The sequence below is a fragment of the Mus caroli genome, unplaced genomic scaffold (genome assembly GCF_978045245.1).
Source record: "Mus caroli unplaced genomic scaffold, Mus_caroli_1 scaffold_9, whole genome shotgun sequence".
Classification (NCBI taxonomy): Eukaryota; Metazoa; Chordata; class Mammalia; order Rodentia; family Muridae; genus Mus; species Mus caroli.
Genome location: NW_028227264.1, coordinates 68,000,462 through 68,022,798, shown reverse-complemented (window position 1 = coordinate 68,022,798; position 22,337 = coordinate 68,000,462). Strand labels below are relative to the sequence as shown.

The window sequence follows — 22,337 nt, the reverse complement described above, 5'->3', positions numbered from 1 at the left end:
CCCTGCTTCTGTCTACTAAGTACTGGGATTAAAGGTGTGTGTCACCATGCCTGGTTAGAAGGTCAGAACAATTACTGTTTTATAATGTCCACAACATCAGGACACGTTCCTGATGTGTGGACATGGGCCAAGCAAAGGGAACACAACTGAGTTTGTGACTGTTCTGACCAGCTGTGGAGACTGAGGAATTCCTACTGCTAACATATGGAGGTGAACCTCAGAAGATAAGCCTCCATTCCTAAGAAAAGTCTGTCTGTCCTGGGCACTGTGAAAGCTATCAGCACTTCATCATCTTCTATGGTGACTAAGATAGAGAGGAAGAGGATATAAAGAAAAATGCCCCTTTGTCTCATAAAATCATTGTTAACTTTCTAAACAAATGGCAGACAGCCTCACTGCATATATACACATATCTCTCTCTCTCTCTCTCTCTCTCTCTCTCTCTCTGTATATATATATCTTCCTACAATTATCTTCTTCTCTCTTAAATTTTAAAGCAGAAAGCTTTTATTTCCTTGAAGGTTTTATCCTTGGTTATTTTTTTTTCCACCCAGTGTGTGGGAGCCACATTTGTGTCGAGAAGCCACCGGGTGCAGAGGAAGCCCTTACAGATATTTGGTGACTGTCCAAAGAAAGGATCAGAATATACTCTAGGAGCTGAGCAAAGCAGAATGGGTTCTTGTTGATTTCTTTGTTAGTCCCAAAATAGATCTATGTTTATTCGCTGGGAAAAAAAAATAGTTCTAGTATGATTCAAAGGCTCAGACACTAAGTGGTACATTTTCCAAGTGCTGTATATCTCCTTGGCTTCCATTAACATCTGTGGGAGTTTAACCCTTCTTGAGGCTAGGGAAATACAGTCTGCTCAGAGACCAAGATTATTTTGGCAGTGTGGAAGGAGATGAAAATGTCAGCACAGGGACTAACAGCAGAGAGTCTTCATAGACTGTCCTCTGAGGAGGGGAAAGAAGGCCTTGTCATCTCTACCAATGAATGCTAATGGGAATTTCTCAGTGGCTCCAGTCCCCCATGAACACACCATTGACAGTAATTCCCCCCCAGCCCCTCCCGTAACGTGGCCTGTGAGTCAGCTCTCCTTGTCATTTAAAACAATAATGGGCTTTTTGTCTGGTGGACTTATTGATTTTTAAGAAAGATCAGATTACTGGGTGTGACCACATATGCCTGTAAGCACAGTCCTGTGGGGGCAGAGATTGGAGGACTGTTGGATCTTACTGAACTGCCAGCCTAGCTCTAGGTTCAGTGAGAGACCCTGATCAAGAGAATAGGGTGGAGAGTGATAGCACCAGAAGTCCTCCTCTGACACACATACATACACACGAGCATGTGTGTGTATACACTGCACATGTACACACTGCACATACCACAGTCACTCAGTTCTGTCTATCATAGTCTCTCTGTCTATATTCATATGTTGTCACTCAAGCCAAGTGCCAAGTCTTCTCTTCCACAGACACAAAGCACAGTATTTATCTTACATCATGTTTTAAAAGAAGTATAAAATGAATAATGTCAGACTGGGTCTGCTGATTTGTAGAGAGAATGCTCACCTTGCAGAGCTGGGCTGAGGCCTTTGGGTATAGGGAAAGAAAGTATCAGAGCCAAGAGCCCAAGGGATCAAATTGTACTTTCTCTGAGGTGCTTTCAGAAACTCAGAGCCCATTGGCAGCAGATGCAATGATATCTGCCCCAAGCAACTGTTTCTCATGATAACTGGGACAGGACTGATACCTACCTGGAAACATCCAAGACTTAAACACTACATAACTAGTAAATGAAATGCTTTATTTCATTTAATTCTTACAAAAAAAAAAAAAAGGCCAGCAGAAGTGTTGGTTTTTCCATCTATGGATCAGAGGAAAGGCTAGGGACACCAATTCTGAACAGCCAGCTCACATGGCTTTAATCTCTATAAGCCTTTCTCCATGGACTTCCCTGGCATAATTCCATTTATCTCCAAATTCCTACGAAATCTACAATTACCCTTTGGCTGGTGAGAACACTGAAGGTTTCAGAGATGGGGAAACTTATCCACTTCATAGTCAACAGGAGCAGCCTAGACTTGAAGCTGATATGCAGGGTTATTTGATGGGACAGCAGAAAACCTGAAATCTTATTTTGCATTATGTGGCTTTCCTCCCCTCTCATACTGGCCTGGTTTTATTCTTTTATTTTTGCTGTGACAAACACCATGACTCTAAGCATCTTAGATGAGGGAAGTATTTATTTGGCTTATGCTTCCAGGTCACAGTTCATCCTGGAGGGAAGGCAGCAAAAACATGAAGCAGACAGCAATGGGGTAATACTAACTATCAGGACCACCTGCCTAGGGATGGTGCTGCCCACAGTGGGCTGGGCCCTCCTACATCAATTAACAATTAAGACAATCTCTTACAGACCTGCCCATAGGCCCATCTGATTTAAGCAATTCCTCAAGTGAGGCTTCTCTTCTTTATCAAGTTGACAGTGAAGACTAACCAGGACACAACCCTACTCTGCCAGGTCACCATAACTCTTCCTTACACACCAGTACTGCTGCTGAGAGATGTGACCTTCCTTTTCTCTCCAGCCTCAACACGGGGTGCTGGGCTCTGTGTCCTGTTACTAGCATCAGGGCATTTCTATTTCTTGACGGAGTCTAAAACACCAGGGGTACCCTCATGAAGGGCTTTAGAAATGACAATATAATTATCTGGTGATAGTAACATTCTGTTCTGTGATGGTCCATATATCTTTTTCCTATAACTTTTGCTTCCTTTAATATAATCTGAATAGCTTTACTCATGTCTAGCTTCATGTTCAGGATTTCAAGGGAACACACAAGGGTAGATTCAGGTATCCCAGAATCTACCAATTAGCATTCGTAATTAGCAGGCATCAGAGGAGGTTTTGTTTTAATAATATCACTAATAATAAAATTATTAATTATTATTAATATAGTATTATGATCATTATTATTTTTGGTCTTTCAAGATAGGGTTTCTCCATATAGCGCTGGCTGTCCTAAAATCCTTGCTCTGTAGACCTTGAACACACAGAGATCTGTTCTGCCTCTGCCTCTCTGCCCCTCTGCCCCTCTGCCCCTCTGCCCCTCTGCCCCTCTGCCCCTCTGCCCCTCTGCCCCTCTGCCCCTCTGCCCCTCTGCCCCTCTGCCCCTCTGCCCCTCTGCCTCTCTGCCTCTCTGCCTCTGCCTCTGCCTCTCTCTCTGCCTCCCAAGTGCTGGGATTAAAAGTATGTGTCACCTGACACTCGCCTGCTCTAAATAACAGGAAGCTTCCTAATTTTAAGTTGTAATATCTGGGTTGGTTTAAGTGTCCCATGAGTGGATCTAGTCACATGGAACACAGGTTTCACTTCAATGTCAGGTTCTTGGTGTGGCGGTCATTTTTATATATGAGAGTGTGTGTCTCAGAGGTGGCTCAGCTGAGAGTAATGTCCAGAAAGATAAATGTGGACCAGTTTCCTTCAAGTTGACAGACTAAGAATTCCTGAGAAGGGCAGGGGAGGCACAGAAGCAGGAACTTAAGTTTTTGATTGAAATCAAGGAAATATTCCCTTGGTCAAAATAAACTAATAAATATCTCTGTTCATTATCTGCTCTATGTCCATACACAGTGCCTGCTACAATCTGCAGTAGGTTGAAATAGGGTACTTCCTCCTCAAGAACTCAATGTCTGGGCCTGGTGTAGCTCGGCAGCAAAGCATGTGCCCAGAACATGTAAGGTCGTGAATTCGTCTCTAGTACTGCCAATGGAAACCAAACATTTTTTTATACTAGAGTATCTCAAAGCCAGATATCTCCAAACAGGCCTTTTATTTCAGCAGCTACAAATCTGCATGCTAAATCACGAGCCTTAATGATCAAGCAGGAGTGTATTTCTGGGGGTTTCCCTCATTATTAAAAGAGTATTTTAAGAAAATTACTAGATGGCTGAATTTTTTTCCAAAAGAAAGGATTTTCAGATATTACATTGGTCAAGGCCATGACGTCTGAACAGTGTACCAGGTGACATAGGCAATCGGCTCCAAGTGGAATGGAGGAAGAATGAGATCATCAGCCATCCCCCGGGACAGCGTTCCCCAAGGGTAAGTTCTGTGTATGACAAACTCCGAGGAAGATCTTACATGAATGAAGTTTCCTGGCCCAGAAAACCCTAAGTCCCCACCCTTCAGTGGGAGAACAATGTCTCTCAGGATGTGAAGAGATCCCGAGCAACTTAGATTCCAGCGATTCCCTGATCGCAGAGCTCTGCATCCCCTTAACATCTACAGAAAAATTCTTCAGGGAACTCATCATGCAACACGGAGGCCATGAGCCAGGCCAAAGCAGGCGATCGCAGATCAGAGTAGACATAATGAGAGGCGTCAAAGCGCGACCAGTCACATCCTTCTTCAGCGGCAGTGGATACCAGGCCACCCACCCTGCAAGAATCCCAGCTCCCAACGTTAAGAGGCGACATATTCTCAAGTGATTTATTATAGCGCAGTCACTACACTGACAATCGAAATCGGGGGTGAGGTGGGGGAGGGGGAGGGCCAAATATTATCAAATATAAAAATTTCAAGGAGTTGAGAAATATTTTTAAAAGGTAGAAATAAATATTTCTGATGTGTGTTTGGGACAGGGTCTTACTAGGTAGCCTTGGCTGGCCTAGAACTCACTATGAAGACAAGGCTAGATTTGACTCATCTAACTTCACCTGCCTCTGCCTCCCAAGTGCTGGGTTTAAAGGTTTACTGTGCGTGTGTGTGCGCATGCGCACGTGTGTGTGTTTGTGTGTGTGTGTGTATGATGTATTTATTTCATTTTATGTATATGAATGTTTTGCCTGATGTGGTCTGTGTACCACATGTGTGCCTGGTACCCACGGAAGCCAAAAGCCAGTGACAGATGCCCTAGGATAGCCATTATAGATGGCTATGAGCCAACATGTGGGTGCTGGGACTTGCACCTGGGTCTTCTGAAAGAGCAACCAGTGCTGTCAACCATGTCTCCAGCTCCTTGTGACATAATTTTTTAGAGTAGGGAAAGTTATCAATGTGTCAAAACCCAAAAGTGAGCAAAAATACTTTATCTGAGTGGTGAGACTTGAGGTTAACCTAGGGGGCCTTTGCTTTTAAATCTAAAATTCGGCTTATGCATCATGTGGGTGATTAGGGGGAGAACACATCCACACATGTGAGTGCATCATATAATCACAAAGGAAGGAGGAGACAGTGAGCTGCTCCTGGCACCTGGACTTCTAAATACAAATGATGCTCTCAGTCAATACTGGTGTGGATGATCCGGGGACCCTATTTTGAGAACAGTGATGGGAGTTAGTATTAAACTCGATCCATAAAAACAGATGCTGCGGGGCCACTGCTGCCATTTCTATGTAAGGGACATGTTTCCAGCATCCAAATTCAGTCAGCAACAAAGTGGAAGAAGTATTCATTGAAAGTCACCTGGAGTCTAGCTAGGAGTGTCTAGTGTGTCTACAGAGACTTCACATTCTGCAAGGAAGCCAAGACAAACGCCATCTAGAGAGATATTTTCATTGCTTCAAAAAACCGCAAGACAGCGATTAAGGCAGCTTGTTAAATGCCAGAGATCCAGAGAATATCCAAGTCGTTGCTACTATTATTTATCACTGTTCCCCCCCCCCCTCTGACAGGGTCTTATGGTCTTATATATCCCAGGCTGGCTTCAACCTGAGGATGACCTTGAGCTTGGGATCCTCTGTTTTATTCTCCCAAGTGCTGGAATTCCAGGCAAGTAGTATCGCTCTTTACTAACCAGGCTCCATCTCTTACTCAGATACTACTAGACTTCAGGTAAGCCAGAGGAACAAAGACACACAGCTTAAAGAACTACAGAGACAGCAAAGAGACAAAGAATTCTGCACTCCATCAGATTCCTGTGGACATAGTCCACTCTAAAGAATGCTTCCCTCAACGGCTATCAATAACCACCCTCAACACAAAATGGAGACTCTTAAAAAGCCTTGAAAAAAATTCAATTATGAATATAGTGTGACAAATGTGTCTCAAGCTATCGCTAGATAATAAAAATGGAGTGAATCATGATCCAGTTTGCAGGACAGTGCTGTAGCGAAACCCTTGCCTTTGGGTGCTAAACTTAATCAATGAGAAATCCTTTAAAGGCAATGCTCATATCTCTCCTCCTTTTGCTAACACAGAAGGACCTACAGACAGACACTTGGTCAACTGGAAAGGAGAGAAAGGAGTTCAAGAAACGGGTCACGTTTGCTCACAGAGACTGGAAAATAAACACAGGCTTCTCTTTCTCCATGGCCAGCAGAGTCTCTGAGGTGGTCTGGAACAAAGAAGAAGGCTGCCGATGTCCCTGCTTTGTCCCCTCCCTGCGTAGTGCTCAAAACACTGACTCAGCAGAGGACACTAGGGGCACAGTCTTCCTGTCAGGGCTGCTCGGCACACTCCCTGCCTCGAGCAAGCATTAGATTCGATTTATGGTGTGACTTATTTTATTATTGCAGAAGCAGAAAGCTATCATGACCAACATCCCGAAAATAAGAATGCTAATATCCCAGCTGAGCTTATTCTGGCTTTTTTCCCTGTGAATGGACACACACACACACACATACACACACACACACACACACACACACACACACACACACACTGTTGACATAGCACATTACTAGTTTCTGCATTTTCCTTATAATTTCTTTTCTAAGCAATCCACCTTACTGGTCTTTAATGGTACTCACTACTGGCATCTTGCTGATCTGTAAGTGTTATAGGAAGATGTTTTTACTCACTCAATGTTCCCTCTTCTGATTAGTTGCCTCTGGGTAGATACTTAGGTTTTATGGCTTCAGTCACAGCATAAACTTCAAAATCACTGGGTTGGATGCATACAAGGGAACGACTTCTTCACTTGAATAAAATATATTAACATGTTATAGAATGAAAAGTCACAATATAGGAATTAATCCGTATATACTAATAACTTTTCTTCCCTAGGCACCTATGGGATTTAAACATTTTATGGATGCATCATTGAAAGCACCAAATACATAAAGAGGGCATGTATATGTATACACACATACTGTATCGTACATATTGATGTACCATGTCCATGCATGCATTGGTGCTGGGGATTTTTTGTTTGTTTTCTGTTCTGTTTTGAGAGTGGATCTTAAAGTTGGTCTGAACTGGAACTCAGTATGCAAACCCAGCTGGCCTCAAAACCACGGAGATCTCCCTGCCTCTGCTCCTGCCCTTCCTCAGAGTGTTGAGATTAAAGGGATATACAATCATAGGTTACACTGTCCCGGGGATAGAATCCAGGCCCTTGAGTCTGCTAGTCAAACACTCCACCTGTGAGGTCCCTCCCAGATCATCTTGTATTCTTGACACAAATATCTTTTCCAAATGACTTTCACCCCCTTCCTAATGTTTATGGGGAGATGTTTTGAGAAACATAGTATCACATGAACTGATTTGGGGGGAAATGCCAGAAAAATCTAATCACTAGTTCAGGAATAATTAAAATAATACATTGAGAGTTTAATAGGTAAGAGAGCTGGTATTTGAAATCAGCAGGATAAGGGGACTCATTTACTGTGATTGTGACTAGAGCCTGTGACTCTCTGTGGCTGCCCTTGAGACATATGAAGCTATTTGAGGGTTGGCGAGATAGCCCAGTGGGTAAGGTCACTTACAATCTGATCCTACAGACCTGAGTTTGATTCCTAGGGTCCATATACAAGAGAGAAAGGACTCCTGCAAATTATCACTTAACCTACACATATGCACTATGACATGTGTGTGTACACATATCATGCATTCATACAACACCACAACTAATTTTTTAAAATTTGGCACAAAATAAAACCAGAAAGCAGACACAGAGAAAATAAAGATAAACATTTTTATAGTTTTGAAGCAGGGAATTCTTTTTTGTTTTAACTTATTATTTATTTTTATTTTAGGTGCATTGGTGTTTTGCCTGCATGTATGTCATTGTAAGAGGGTTAGATTCCCTTGGAACTGGGGCCACAGACAGTTCTGAGCTTCCATGGAGATGCTGGGAAATGCCCCCGAGTCCTCTGGAAGACCTAGCCAGTGCTCTAAACTGCTGAGCCGTCTCTCCAGCCCTGAATCAGGCAAGTCTAATTATGGGCTTAATCCAAAATTCATACAGAATACAGGTATAGCTTTGTGCATGTAAAAACACACCATTCTTATATCGCTCACAGAATAGGTTAAGAAAGAACAATTGGGAGAGAAAAAACCATGCAACTCATAACTAGAGGCTGCAATGCACACAGTGTAATCCACACAGTACACCTCCCACAGTACAATCCACACAGTACCCACTTCTCACTGACTGATTTTCCAGGGAAGAGTGACAGGGGAAGGGTGGAAATTAGTGAAGCACGGGAAATTATTCTTATATTTGAAATGGTTACATACAAAACCTAGGGACTATCTCCCCCCACACCTAAACTAGTAGAGGTTAAAATGCTGATAATCACCAAGAGAAAGATAACTGTCTTATTATAAGAAATATAAAACTATTTGCTAGCCAATTATGACTGAAAATTTAAATGCTCCAAGCCACGCAAAGTTTGGAAATATATCTACAAAGACACCAAGACAAAGACACACATACAGACATACACAGAGTGAGCTGAGCCTCGTGTTTCTTGCCCTAAGCCAGAGGAACGTCTCCCACTTACTGATTACAGATGCTTATTCTCCTGGAAAAGACTGGCGGTCTGAGCTACACAGAATTTATCTTCTGCCCCTCAGGGCCCTCACCCTTGATGCGGTCTCTGCTGCTTCATGTTTCTCAGTCCCACTGGCCTGGCTTCTCTTGCTTTCCAATAGACTCATGATAACTGTTCTTTGGAATAACTTAAGACCATCTATTATTTTTCAGTCCCTATCAACAGATGTAGCACGCTACACACGTAAGAGATGTATCTTCCAAGTTCCCTGCACACTCTCGGGTGCTCAAATGTCTCATGGATTTCAGGGAGAGCCACTCACGGCCATCACTCTACACAGGATACATGCTTAATCTTATCACCTAAATTCAGTGTAAAAGATTTATGTGAATACTTTCTAGGGAAATGTCAGTTTGGTTGAATTTTCATGAAGATAAGTATGAACATATGCAGGAGGAAGATATTCAATTTAGAAAGGAAAATTAAATTTGTCTACAAAGAGGGTTTTCTATTCTTTGCTTGGCTAACTGTCCTGATGGATGAAGTTAGACTTCATCCCAGGAACATGGGTCAGATCCGAAAAGAAGTGTGCTGGTTACCTTTTTTTTTCCTTTGTCAACCTGACACAGCTTGAGTCTTCTGATAAGAGGGACTCCAGTTAAAACAATACCTTCATTGTATTGTTTGTTGGCAAGCCTATGAGTGCATTTTCTTTTTATTAATGATGACTCTGGGAGGTCTCAGCCCACTGTGGGCGAGGCCACCCCCTAGGCAGGTGGTCCAGGTTTATATGAAAGAACAAGGTGACCAAGTCAAGGAGAGCAAGCCGGTAAGTACCACTGTTTTCATGGCCTCTGCTTCAGTCCTTGCATCTAGGGTCCTGCTATGAGACTCTGCCATTAAGTAGGCTGCAAGATGGCTACGTTGGTAGAAACTCTTGATATACAAGTGTGAGGACCCCCATGAGTTTAAATCATGGAGAGCCATATACAAAGGCAGGGTATGTAAAAGGAGAGTCTAGAGTCCCAGTGTTCCTGCTGAGGTGGCAGGTGGAGGCAGGAACATCCTTAGAAGCTTGCAGGCCAGCCAGTCCACCATGCAGGTTTTTATCCATACCAAAAGTGGAAAGTAACTCTATTAACATACAATTTTAGTTTCTCTCTCTCTCTCTCTCTCTCTCTCTCTCTCTCTCTCTCTCTCTCTCTCTCTCTCTCTCTCTTTCTGACACACACACACACACACACACACACGACTGCATTAACATACAATCTCAATCTCCCTTAACACACACACACACACACACACACAAGAAATGATTAACTAGCTGTTTCTGGCATTTGTCAGTACTTCCAAGGGAGACTGTGATTGTGAACCCCCTGGATTAAGACAGCCCTGGGTTTGCACTCTAGCTCAGAAACACATTAACAAATTACTCAGGTCTAGGGATTTAGTGTTTCAGAGCTGCAGGCGCCTCTTAACAGTTGTACAGACTTCTTCCGGTTTGTCCTTTTTTTAACCTTACTTTTCGGTCAGCCATGTGGAAGTGTTACATTTGATGTTAAATAAGAACATGTTACTCACGTCACAGGGCTGAGTCACCTCCAGAGGATATTATACTGGAAGGGCTTCATACAGAATAGGGACCCCGCATCTGAAAACTTCCAGGTCACAGCAGTAAGGTGATAGAGTAAATTTTTCTTTGTTACTCTCATGAGATTTTGTTATTTTTTTTTAATTTTACGGAAAGTTATCCCTAAAAGAAGATGTACAGACTTCAAAGGCCACACAAGAAACTAATTCACATTAGACTCATCTAGGTCAGGCAGGCACAATACGCCTGGTACACAGACATGCATAGGATGGATCTACCCTACTGGCAATGAGAGTGGAAACTCAGATACTCACTACCCACCGAAGGATGGAGAACTGGTGGACACAAGCTTTGGCGGGCTGGAAGGGCGGCTTAGTGGGTGAGAGCATTTGCCGCACAATCATGAGGACCTTAGTTCAAAGTCCCGGCATCTGCACCCAAAGCTGGGTGGTGCTGTGCATTTGGCTGTGCGGGGTGGAGACAAGGGGATTGTTGGGGCTTGCTGGCCAGCCAGCCTAGGCAAGAGACCTGTAAATCTCAGGTTCACTGAAAAACTAGGCTTCAAAGGAATAAGGCATAAGGAGGTTATAAAGCAGGAACACACACACACACAGATACATATAGACACATACACAGAGGTACACACACAGAGATACATATAGACACATACACAGAGGTACACAACACAGACACGTACAGAGACACACAAACAGATATACACACAGAGGTACTCAACACATATACATACAGAGACACACAGACATACACACATAGACCCACATGCACACACACAGATACACACATGCACACAGACACCACATACCCACAGGCACACATACACACACACACAGACACACAGACAGCATGCACAGGCACACTCACACATACCAATACACAAATACAGACATACATACATGTACACAAACAGATACACACAGATATACAGATACACGTACACACATAAAGATACACACAGAAACACACAAGCAGACACATACACACAGACATACACACACACACACATAGATACATACTGAGACACACAAGTATACACACACAGACACACACTCCCAGCCAGGCACTGTGTAAATCACCTCTGCAGATTCCCATCTCTCTCCTACTCCAACATGAACTTGAACTTGTGGCAGCCACGCTCTGTGATCACTGAGCAAATGGTAATAAGGTGACTCATGAGAGAAGCAGATGAGAGGACGAACACCACCCCTCACAGCTGAGCAGCACAGCTGTTCCCAGAAGGCCAGAAGAGCAAAGCATGATGGGTACAGACTGGTCGCGGTTCCACAGGGCTTTTCACCGCTACTTGAACTTCACCCTTTCCTGTAAGCCATAATCTCATGAACTCAACCCAAAGAACTGGGAGAACAGATTACATTCTGCAAGATGTGCGACCAGACAGCCTGATTCCATCGACTTCAGGAGGGGTACAAAGACCTCCAGTGTTGTTACTCTGGCAGTCAACTCACAAAAGAAATATTCACAACTGTAATGAGCAACGGTTGATCAGCAAGGGCTGTTTGATGTCTCAAACACAACAACTCGGGAAACGCATTTGTGGAGGACTGTGTCTAGAATCATCTTTTTTTTCAAACACACACACACACACTCCTTCCCATTACATAAAATCCCAATCCTTAACGCTTGGCTCACAGTCAGTGCCTCTCATAAAGACCGACTCAAAAATAACTCGGCTCTCTGAATGAGAATGACTGTTAAAAAGCCACCTTAATTCTGACTGAATACAAAGAAACAGAGGCATGGATATAAAAATACCCATAGTTTGAGTTGGAGGGAGGCTGAGGGAGACATGAAATGTATACCATGACTGTTTGCCCTTCCAGGTGCACCAGGATTATAGGAGAAAGTTCTCAACAGCAAGGGTCTCTAGCCAAGTCTCATGGAAGGTGGAGAATTAGAGGGGAAACAGTAAGAAAATGACAGGCAAGGAAGAGGGAGAGGGGAAAAGGCGTGGTCTAGTCACCAAGCATCTTCCTAGGAAGGACCGGAAGGCAGCCACTGTGCTGAGGCTACACAGCTGACAGCTAAAGGATTTACTATTTATGTATATCAACACTGAGAGCTAGATGTGGGGCTTACTATATACCAAGTATTACGGTAAAGAGAGTCAAAGTTACATTATGGTTTGTCACTTATGATTAGGGATGGGCAAGGCAAGAAGATGATCATGTATGTATGTATCTAAATACATTTATATATTTATCTATCTATATATTTCTATGTATCTAAATATAAATATTTATATATGTATCTAAATATATACATATATAAGTACCTAAATATCTATATATGTATCTAAATATCTATCTACCTATCTCTCTCTCTCTATCTATCTATCTAAATATCTATATATGCATCTAAATATATATATATATTGGGAGCCTGAGCAAACATTTGAGTGTAGGCTGTTAACTCTGGGGCTCAGAGCATGGCTGGATGCATGCTTCTGAGAAGGTCCTGATATTTTATTTTATTTTATTTTATTTTATTTTATTTTTTTAGTGCAGTGTACCAGTCAGTTGTCACCTTGACATAAGCTAGAGTCATCTAGAAAGATGGAACCTCAATTGAGAGATTTCCTGTGGGGAAATTTGTGGAGCACTTTCTTGATTAAGGACATCACCCCTGGGCAGATAGTCCAGGGTGGTATAAGTAAGCAAACTGCATGAGCCCTGGAGAACAAACCAGGAAGCAGTATTCCCCTATAGTTTCCACTTCTGTGTCTACTCCTAGGTTCCTGCCCTGTTAGAGTTCCTGCCTTGGCCTCTCTCAATGATGGACTGCGAACCTTTTCACCAAATGTTGCTTTTGGTCGTGGTCTTTATTATAGTGACAGAAAGCAAGCTAGGGCAAGCAGGGAGGGGACATAGGAGACTAGGAACACAGGAGGAATCGCAACAACATCGCCAAAAAAAGAGTCATGACTTCAAAGGCCTGTGCTTTGAAGCCTCCAGACAAGGCCAAGCTGCTCACTCTTGCCCAGCACTAGCAATGTGGGAGATAAGTGATGTTACAATTCAGGAAGATATTCTGACTGCACGTCAGTCTTATTGTGATCAAAGATACAGGAAGACAGGCAAACAGGAAGGGAGACTTCAGTGTGAGGAATGCAGGTGAGGCACAAGCACTGTCTCCAGCAGGACCACAGCCAACAGGAGGCATGGAGTTCTGCAGTATCTGCACAGGGACAAGATATGATGGTGTGTCCCTACCATTGCCCGTTTGGGTTTCCTTCCATGCTTTATCGGGGCTACTGACCTGGCAGGCTCCAGGAGGAATAATGTACCTCTAATTACTTAAGCTGCCCTCCAAGTTTCAGAGAGAAAAATCCCCCCAATTCACTTGGGTAAAGCTGGACAATGCCACACAGAGGCCACAGAGCTTGGCCCCAACTGTTTTCCTGTGAGTGACTGGAGTTTATATAATGGCCAGGGCAGGGCCCACATCTCCTGGTTCAGGGGAAAACCAGGAGCATAAACGTTTCCCTCTAAGAGTTCCATGGAAGGATTCAGACTGAGAAGGTTCCATCCTGGGGCAACTGTCAGAAAAAGAAAGGAGGAGAGAGCAGAGTCCTTGGCTCTTCTGCCTCCCCCATTCCCCTCCCCCAAATCTGCCAATAACCAGTAAATAACTCCCCAGATGCACGCTGATGGCAGCCACTCAGAATGTACATCTGCTGTGTTCACGGGACTCATTTTGTCATAGGATTGCCAAATGCAGAATTATTCACCCCAGTGAATTATTCACAGTCATACAGCACTCCATCCAGGGGCAGAAGCGTGTGGGAAGGTCCCTCTGGGAGGTGAGAAAATAAAATGACACATGTTTGCATTATTTGTGTCCCGGTCAAAGTGCTCTGCTCAGCTCAGTTGAACAGCAGTGTCTCGGGAAGAAACTGTAGGCTGGATAAGGAAATGAGCACCAACCACTGAAGTTCTGGTGAATGAGACCCAGGGACCTTAAGAGAGGACTGAGCAGCCACAGAGGGCGGAGGATGAACTGTCAGCAGCCTCAAGGTCTCATGGGATTGTCCTAGAAGTGTATGTGTGTCGGGGGAGGGGGCTGTGGAAAGGTATGTTTCCAGAGTTTCAAAATTGGTTTCTGATAGGGTTACAAAACTAAGAGCTCAACTGACAACACATGAAAGTTCTTCCAAAATGCATTTAAGATTAAAAGTGTGTCCCATGTCAAGGTAAAATGTGGGTACGTTATGGTCATTTATTTCTTCTCCTGCTCATTTGAACTGTGAATTACAATTAGTCACAAATTTTAAAGGAAGTCTGAAAAGGACACTTCCCATAATAAAGTCTTACCGAAAGCTTTGCTTCTGGAAGCCAGAAAGGAGCAGGGAGGGAGGAATGGACGGAAAGAGGAACAGTTAAAAGCGAAAGACAGAGAGGATGTCTAGACTGGCTAAGGACATCACCAACTCTTAGGTCAAGTTCCCAGCACACACTGATGAGGTGACTATTGCCACCCTCGGAGGAGAGTGCATTTCCCCTCCCCCATCACAGCTCCAAATGAAGAGCACCCAGGATCTATTAACAAGTAGGAGATATAAGTGAGCAAATGAACCATTTGCTTTTCTGAGTTTAGCACGCTTTTTAAGACTCTAGGACGGCCATGTCTGCTCTTCTGTACATACATGTATGGTGAGTCAAATGATGCTTTGGTTGGACTAATCCTACTGGACTGTCAGTAGAGAGAGAAGGAAAGACAGGGAGAGAGGAAAAGAGGGAGAGCGAATGAACAAAGGAGCCTGAAATGGTAACTTTGGGTTTTCAAATAGGAGATCTGTGTTCCTGTATCTCTTAGAGCATTTGCTTTCAGAAGCTCTGAGTATACCACCATCTTCCTTTGGCTTCTCATATTGCTTTGTATCCATAGGACCTCATGACAGAGCCTCATCCTTTCATCACATGTTTTGTGTAAGTCTGGGTTGTCTGAGAGTGACCCTCTGTGGGACTAAGATCTGTGGCCCATTGCACCAGCCTGGCAGACCGAGGACAGAGCCCTATCTCTCCCAAGAAGGAGAAAGCAAGGAACAGTTGGTGACCATTGAACACCAAGGCCAGGAGGCCAGAGATTCAGAAGGAAATTCAACCTCAGGAACACTGTCTCAGTCTGTAGGCCCATCTCATCAAGTACAGCGTACCCTCCGTACGCACAGACCCTTAGGCTCTCCTGCAGGTAGGTGTGAGCCATAGGGCCAGGAGAGCCATATGAATAATAACCACCCTGAATTCTATCAGTGAGCAGCACGGAAGAGCTGTGCTTGGCTTCTGTGTCTCCATGATGTCATGGAGACAGTGTTGTCTCCACAGAGCACTGCCACAATGTATCAAGGTCTCAAACAGCTCATCCCCTCCCCGCCCCCCAGCCTGGTCCACCTCCTATAATACAGTCAGCTAGATGAGTCCCCAGCATGCTTTGTGAATTGCTGATTGTTCCATGAGTATGAAAAGACAGGGTTGAGGTTGATGCTCTTCTCTTCCCTCGACCTCTGCTAGCTAAGACAGATGATATACTTGTTGCACGAAATGAGAGAGAAGATTTGAAGACCCTGTATGTAGGGCTGAGGACTTCAGGCCCTGCAGATTATCTCACTGGAGTTATGGCTTTTGAGAAAAGGCACATGCGCTTGCTCTTCTAGGTAGGAAATTTCCATCGCCACAGAACCGCATCTGTCTTATCTTCAGACACAAACGCACGTGGGATTGGACCGATTTGATAAGATTTGGTAAGTTCTTAATAGGAAATAATAAGTGGAATCAATATTATTTTCACACTGCTTTCCAAATCTGGCAGAACTAACAACCGCAGTCAGGCAAATCTTCACACCATTTTGCTTGCAAATCCCCCAAATAAAGAACTTTTAAAATGCCTTAAAAATAGCCCTTGCCCTAGTTTTCTTGGCTCTTGCTTAGACACTGTTTAAGGAAAAGGACTAGAATGTAAGCTGGGTGTCTAATGTTAATTTTTTCCCCTCTTGTCCTAGTCACAAGAGAGAGAGAGAGAGAGAGAGAGAGAGAGAGAGAGAGAGAGAGAGAGAGATCCCTTAGCATCTCCTCAAAAATGTGGTGGTATAAAAGGTGCACATTAGTGGCCATGTATAATCTGAGTCTATGGATCTTCCATTAAAAACATTCTTCCTTTTGATTTATACCTAAGGCACAGATGGCTTTCTGTTTTCCCCAAAGAGAATTCTACCTTCAACATTTCTATTAAGGAAACAGCCCCGAATCTGAAATCCTTCACGACTGATTCTACAACAATGGCTCTTTTTACTTTTACTTTTGGCTTCATGTATACACAGATTACAAATTCTCTTTATAGAATATGCCTTGGTGATTTAAAAATTATATATGGAAAAATGACTAGTGCTTCTTCTTCAGGAAGACAGTGAATGGTACAGCAGGAGGCCTGGAGGACCAAGAAGACTTGGGGCCTGGACTACAAAGGCAAGAAGCTCAGTAAAAGAAAAACCTTGAGAAGAAGTCAACATTACTGGGCACTATTCGCAGCTAAGTAGTAATGGACCTGCCTGGCATGGGAGGCCTTCACTTCTAACGCCACCACTACAGACAGACATGTACTTTTATCTGTAGGGGAAGCTATGTACCCAGGAGCACAGGTGCCCATAGAGGCCAGAAGAGGGCAACAGGTCTCTGGATCCTGATTGGTGAGCAGCCAAGTGGCTAGCCCTGGCCTGGTTTTCAAGAAAGACAGATGGGAAAAATGGAGCCTGGGACAGCACAAGGACCTTCCTCCCTCAGCCCCTGGATTGGTTTAGTCTCTGGGAGGGACCTGATGCCAAGGACACAGTGAGGAGAAGACAAAAGTTTAAAACACTGAAGGCTCTATCATCAATACCTTTGAACACCTTAGAGCTTTGGCCTCCAAGGCAATGTGCAACGTTCTCCTGAGCATGGATTGCAGGTACACGCTGGACCACTCGAAACACTTGTCTCTCAGCTCCTTCCTGACTCTGACTAAACTTAGTACCTACTCACTGTCTGGAAGCTTCCAAGGGAGTCCCACACTTCAGACGGAAGCATCAATGTGAAGACAGTGTGGGTCTCATTCTGTCTTTTACTTCGTCCCTTTGTCTTCTCTTGTCTCGATCCTAGTGCCCCCTCCTCCCCAAAAGGGCATAGAAGACACAGAAACAGATATTCCAAGGTGTTTCTCAGAATACCTTAAAGTGGATGTTGAGGCAGGAGCCTTTAAAGTTTCTCCAACCCAATAACCAGGAATATTGACATAAAAAAAAAAATCTAAAAATCTAAAAAAGAAAACATGCTTGTCTGTTAATGGGAAGCATGTAAATGAGAATTGAGAGACAGTCAAAAGGATGGTCTAGACCATAGTGTCTGCTGACCTCCCGGACATCCACTGTCTCACACGTGTCATAGACAAAATGCTGCTCTCCACTGTCACAGCCCAAGTAACAAAGGAAAATGCACTGCAAATACACATATATAGTGTATGGATCACTACGACTCTTTGGGACTTAGCTGTTGCATTTCCACACGGGACTCAGTCCATAAATATGTATATGTGAAGCATCAGCATTCTGGATGTTGAGCAGATGACCACAGCAGGTATCTCCCAGCGAGCCCACATGTTAGGAAGCTGACAGGCAGTTCTCTTAAGAAACCTCTGTCCATTCGTCATACCCAGTGGTTGGGAAGCACGAGGAGGCCTGTGCTTTGATTCAGCTAGCCACTCTGAACTCTAGGCAATCCCCATGAGCGATCCCACTCTGCTCTAAGTTCTAGCAACACAACTCCTCATTTGGTATATAGTCTGCCCTTAGTCTTTAATCATAGCATCCTGGGTGTGTGTGGGGGGAGCTGCTGAGTGTGTTTAAATAAAGCTCCCTGAATCTGGTCATTTGAACAATTTCAGAGAAAGGTAGGTGGGCAAAGACATTTCCCAGTATTTAGCATAAATATTGAATAGGGCCTCAACAGGGTTGAAAAGATTTTATAAAATCTCCCCAGTGAACTTGCTTTCCAGAGCAAGAAAGACAATATTACAGTGTTGCAATGTTACAGTGTTGCAATGTTACAGCGTTGCAATGTTACAGTGCTACAATGCTACAGCATTACAATGTTACAGTGTTACAATGTTACCCTCTCCTCACCCTCCAAAGCCTCCATGCCTCATTTCCATCTGCCTCCCACTCATCATGGTTTCCCATGGGATGAGATGAGTTCTACTTCATCTTCAGACCACTTAGCAACTTCTAGAACCAGCTTCAGGTACTCTGCTCTTTCTGCAATGGAAGGCATGCCCCTGCTGACACGGAGGATAACCCTTTTATGCGAGCATCAGTTGCTTACACCATGCACGATTCTCCTGCCTCAAGAACTCATTGTCTACCATTATCCTGTCTCTCCTTTGAGGCCCCAGCCTCTTGTTCACTGTTGTGCCTGTGGTTTCAAAACCATGTGGTGATCGCATACTTGTTGTGTTGACAAGATTGGTCATAAGGAGTCAGGGTGGTGACTAGAATTCTTTAGACTAGTCTTTCTCCCCACCCACCCCCCGCCCCCCGCCACCCCAACACCATCAGTTTGTCAAGTTTAATGGAGACCTGATGACATCAGAAGCCTCAGCACCTGGAGAGTAGGGAAAGCCTCAAATGGAAAAAAAGGTCACAATGGTTCCTGTGTGACAAGTTTAACTGTAGATATATACCAATCCACATCATGGAATGCATTCTTTTTTCTAAGAGAGAGAGGGCAAGAAAATAAGAGAGATGGAGAGAGAGAGAGAGACAGAGAGACAGAGAGAGAGAGAGAGACAGAGAGAGACAGAGAGAGACAGAGACAGAGAGACAGACAGAGAGAGACAGAGAGACAGACAGAGAGAGACAGAGAGAGAGAGAGAGAGAGACAGAGAGAGACAGAGACACAGAGACACAGAGATAATGTGTGTGTATACATGTGTGCTTATGTGGAGACCCAAGGATTCTGTCAGGAATCTTTCTCAATTGCTCTTCCATCTTATTCAATGAGGCAGGGTGTCTCAATCAAATCCAGATGTCACCAATATGGCTAGTGTTTCTAGCCAGTTCCAGGGATCCTGTCTCCTTGTCCCAGGCTGGAACTGGAGACTAGCTACCCCTCCCACCCAGCATTTATGTGGGTACCAGAAATCCTAACTCTGGTCATTTTGCCTGTGCTAAGCAATCTTCCCAGCCTGTGACTAAAATTCTTCACCTCTGCCTTTCATTTTATTGGTGTGATTTATGCTTTGTTGACACGGGGGTTAACAGAGACTCTGGTACTTCTTTCTAAAACTCTCACCCGCCATCTGGAAGTCTTTCCAGGCTTCTTAACCCTGACAATGAAAACAAGAAAAAAGAAAAAGTTAAACTGGCTATTTCTGGAAAAGTCTAAGATTCCCGAGTTTTCCAGCTGACAGAGGGCTTTGACATTACATTTTCAAATCTTGCGCCACCTTCTGTATGCATGGCTGTGTGGGAGGGGAGATAGAACTGCTGGATTCGTGTTCTGATTGAGATCTTAAGGGAATAGGTGTTGGTCCAACTTCACTGCAACTATTGCTTTAGTTTAGAGAGACTGACTGACAAGAGCATCCTGCTAAGACAGCAAGAAACTTAACAAAGACCAGACCGTGACATTTGTTTCATTTTGTTTCAATTTCCTTGACTCCTTTTTTGGTGGCAGGAGATCCAAGGAACCAGGCATCAGAACCGCCCCTCGAAGGAAAATCACTTTCATCTTTCAATTTACTATGGTGGAGCTTTATCTAAAAAAGAGAAACTCAATTATGTTTTGGGATTTCTGTGTATGATATAGCCATAAAAAAGAAAACAGGGAAAGAAAAAAGAAAGAAAAGAAAGAAAAGGCTGAGATCTATGGAAAATGATCAGTGGTTCTTTCTATGCAAGGTCAGTGAAAATGAAAATCACCCTAGGCAAACTAGTATGAACCGGAGCCCAGACACAGCTAACTTTTGAACACATATTTTTAAATCTTTATTTAAGCTTGGAAACTCCTTTATCTGGAGGTTTCTATCAACGTGATGAATGATACAGGCATATTCGGCAGGCAAGGGTGGTTCAGTGGTTTCCAATATTCATTCCAGGGTCCCATTTACTTGGTTGGCTGTACAGGAGGCTATGGGGTATTCTGTAGAACTGGGCTCTGACCTTATGGTTTCTAATATATTTTTTATATGAGTCCACTGGAACTTCACTACTAACTATCATGTTACCTACACAACAACAACAACAACAACACCCCCCATAAAAACAGAGCAATACCCTGCGTCAGTAACTGTCTCTCTGTTGCACTTATACCCAAGTCTTTCATACTTGTTCTTTGAAATCTGAAATTCAAAGAGGAATTTGGTTTTTTTTTTTTTTTAAAATCAGTTATTCCAGGTTTCTGTGCTAAATGCTTCACTCACTTCATTCAGGGACTAGACTTGTGAATTCAATTTTTGGTTCCACTCAGGATTTTACAGAAAATACTCTTTGCTTAACCTTTGAGGTTGAAAGGTTTTCCTAAACACACCAATCAGCTTGCACAGCTCCCAGCCCCCTCTACTCAGTAAGAGGCGTGATAAGAGTCCGTACTCTTCACTGTCATTCACTGGAGGTTTGGGCGAGCAGGGAAGATGCTCCGGAGTCCACGTCTGAGGACTGTGAGTTATAATATGATGCCCATTAGTGTTCACCTGGTTTCTCATTCCCCTGACCACAAAGCAAGAAGGAAATGGTGGATCGTTTAGGTTCTAATAGCTGGCGTTTCATAAGGGATTCCCCACTATGTTCTTCCATGAGCTCAAAGCATATGTGTGTACAATGACTCTGATGAAAATGCATTTTTTTCTTCTAAGTATAAAAGAAAGATACACACATTGGTTAAAATATCAAACAATGCAGGAAAATGAGAAGAATTAAGAGATAGCTACGGTCTGACATTTTGGTAAGCGTTTCTGTGCACATATGTAACCTCACTTTTGGCAACTGATCCAGACAGGGTCTGCCTGATACACCTGGTGACATTTCTGTACTGTTATGATGTCTGGTGTGATCATGAATATGTGTGTGTGTGTGAGTGAGTGTGTGTGTGTGTGTGTGAGTGTGTGCATTTCTACAGTGTCTCATCTCCTACTTTACCCAACTCCTAAGGAACCATAGATTAAAAAAAATTGGATATTAAAGCTTTTTATATACCTCTTTGCATATGCACTGAAACATCTTTTTAGGCGAAAGTCCCAAAAGTGTAAACTGCATTTCAAATTGAGTGTTCAGTCATGCATAACCAAGAAAAGCTCTTTTGAAGGAATGTTTTGCTCACTTTAAGAACTGTATATATTAAGGTGGGTGGTAGTGGCTCATGCCTTTAATCCCAGTGCTTGGGTGGCAAAGGTAGGTGGATCTCTGAGTTCAAGGCCAGCCTGGTCTACAAGACAGCCAGGGGCTATGCAGAGAAGGCTTGTCTTGAAAAGAACCAAATAAATAAATAAATAAATAAATAAATAAATAAATAAATAAATGAATGTACATGTTGTTATACTGAGCTAAGAGCTCTATCCAAACTGACCAAATGACTATTTAAAAGTTACACATACAAAGCTTAGAAGACAGAAAGTCTACCACCCGACACTCGTGTCTTCCTGGCACACGTGAGATGTAGGGATTTGGCACAAGGCTCCCCACTGTGCTTTAATGAATCCAAGTGGTCAGGACTGTGGTTTCGCGTTTCACCAGGGGAATGCCCGTGGACAGGAACGGGGTGCCAGGTGGACAGGAGAGTGCCTTACTCAGCACTCCTCACTGCCCTCCAGCAGCTGCCTTCCGGCACTCTTCACAAGAGGCACACCCTCATGCCCATTCATTCTTTCAGCAAGACCCACTGACCTCTGTCCCATGGGGATGGAGGCACCTGTCTGGTTGACTGTGACTTCAGGATCACTATGGACATGGTGTGAGCACTTGGGAA

The 22,337-nt window shown here is 43.6% G+C and overlaps 1 protein-coding gene across 15 annotated transcripts in view; it reads right to left on the bottom strand.

Moving 5' to 3' along the window:
- The window catches only part of Ank3 (ankyrin 3), a 632,326-nt gene that overhangs the window by 268,841 nt on the left and 341,148 nt on the right, over positions 1-22,337 (bottom strand). The gene's annotated exons all lie outside the window — the stretch shown is intronic.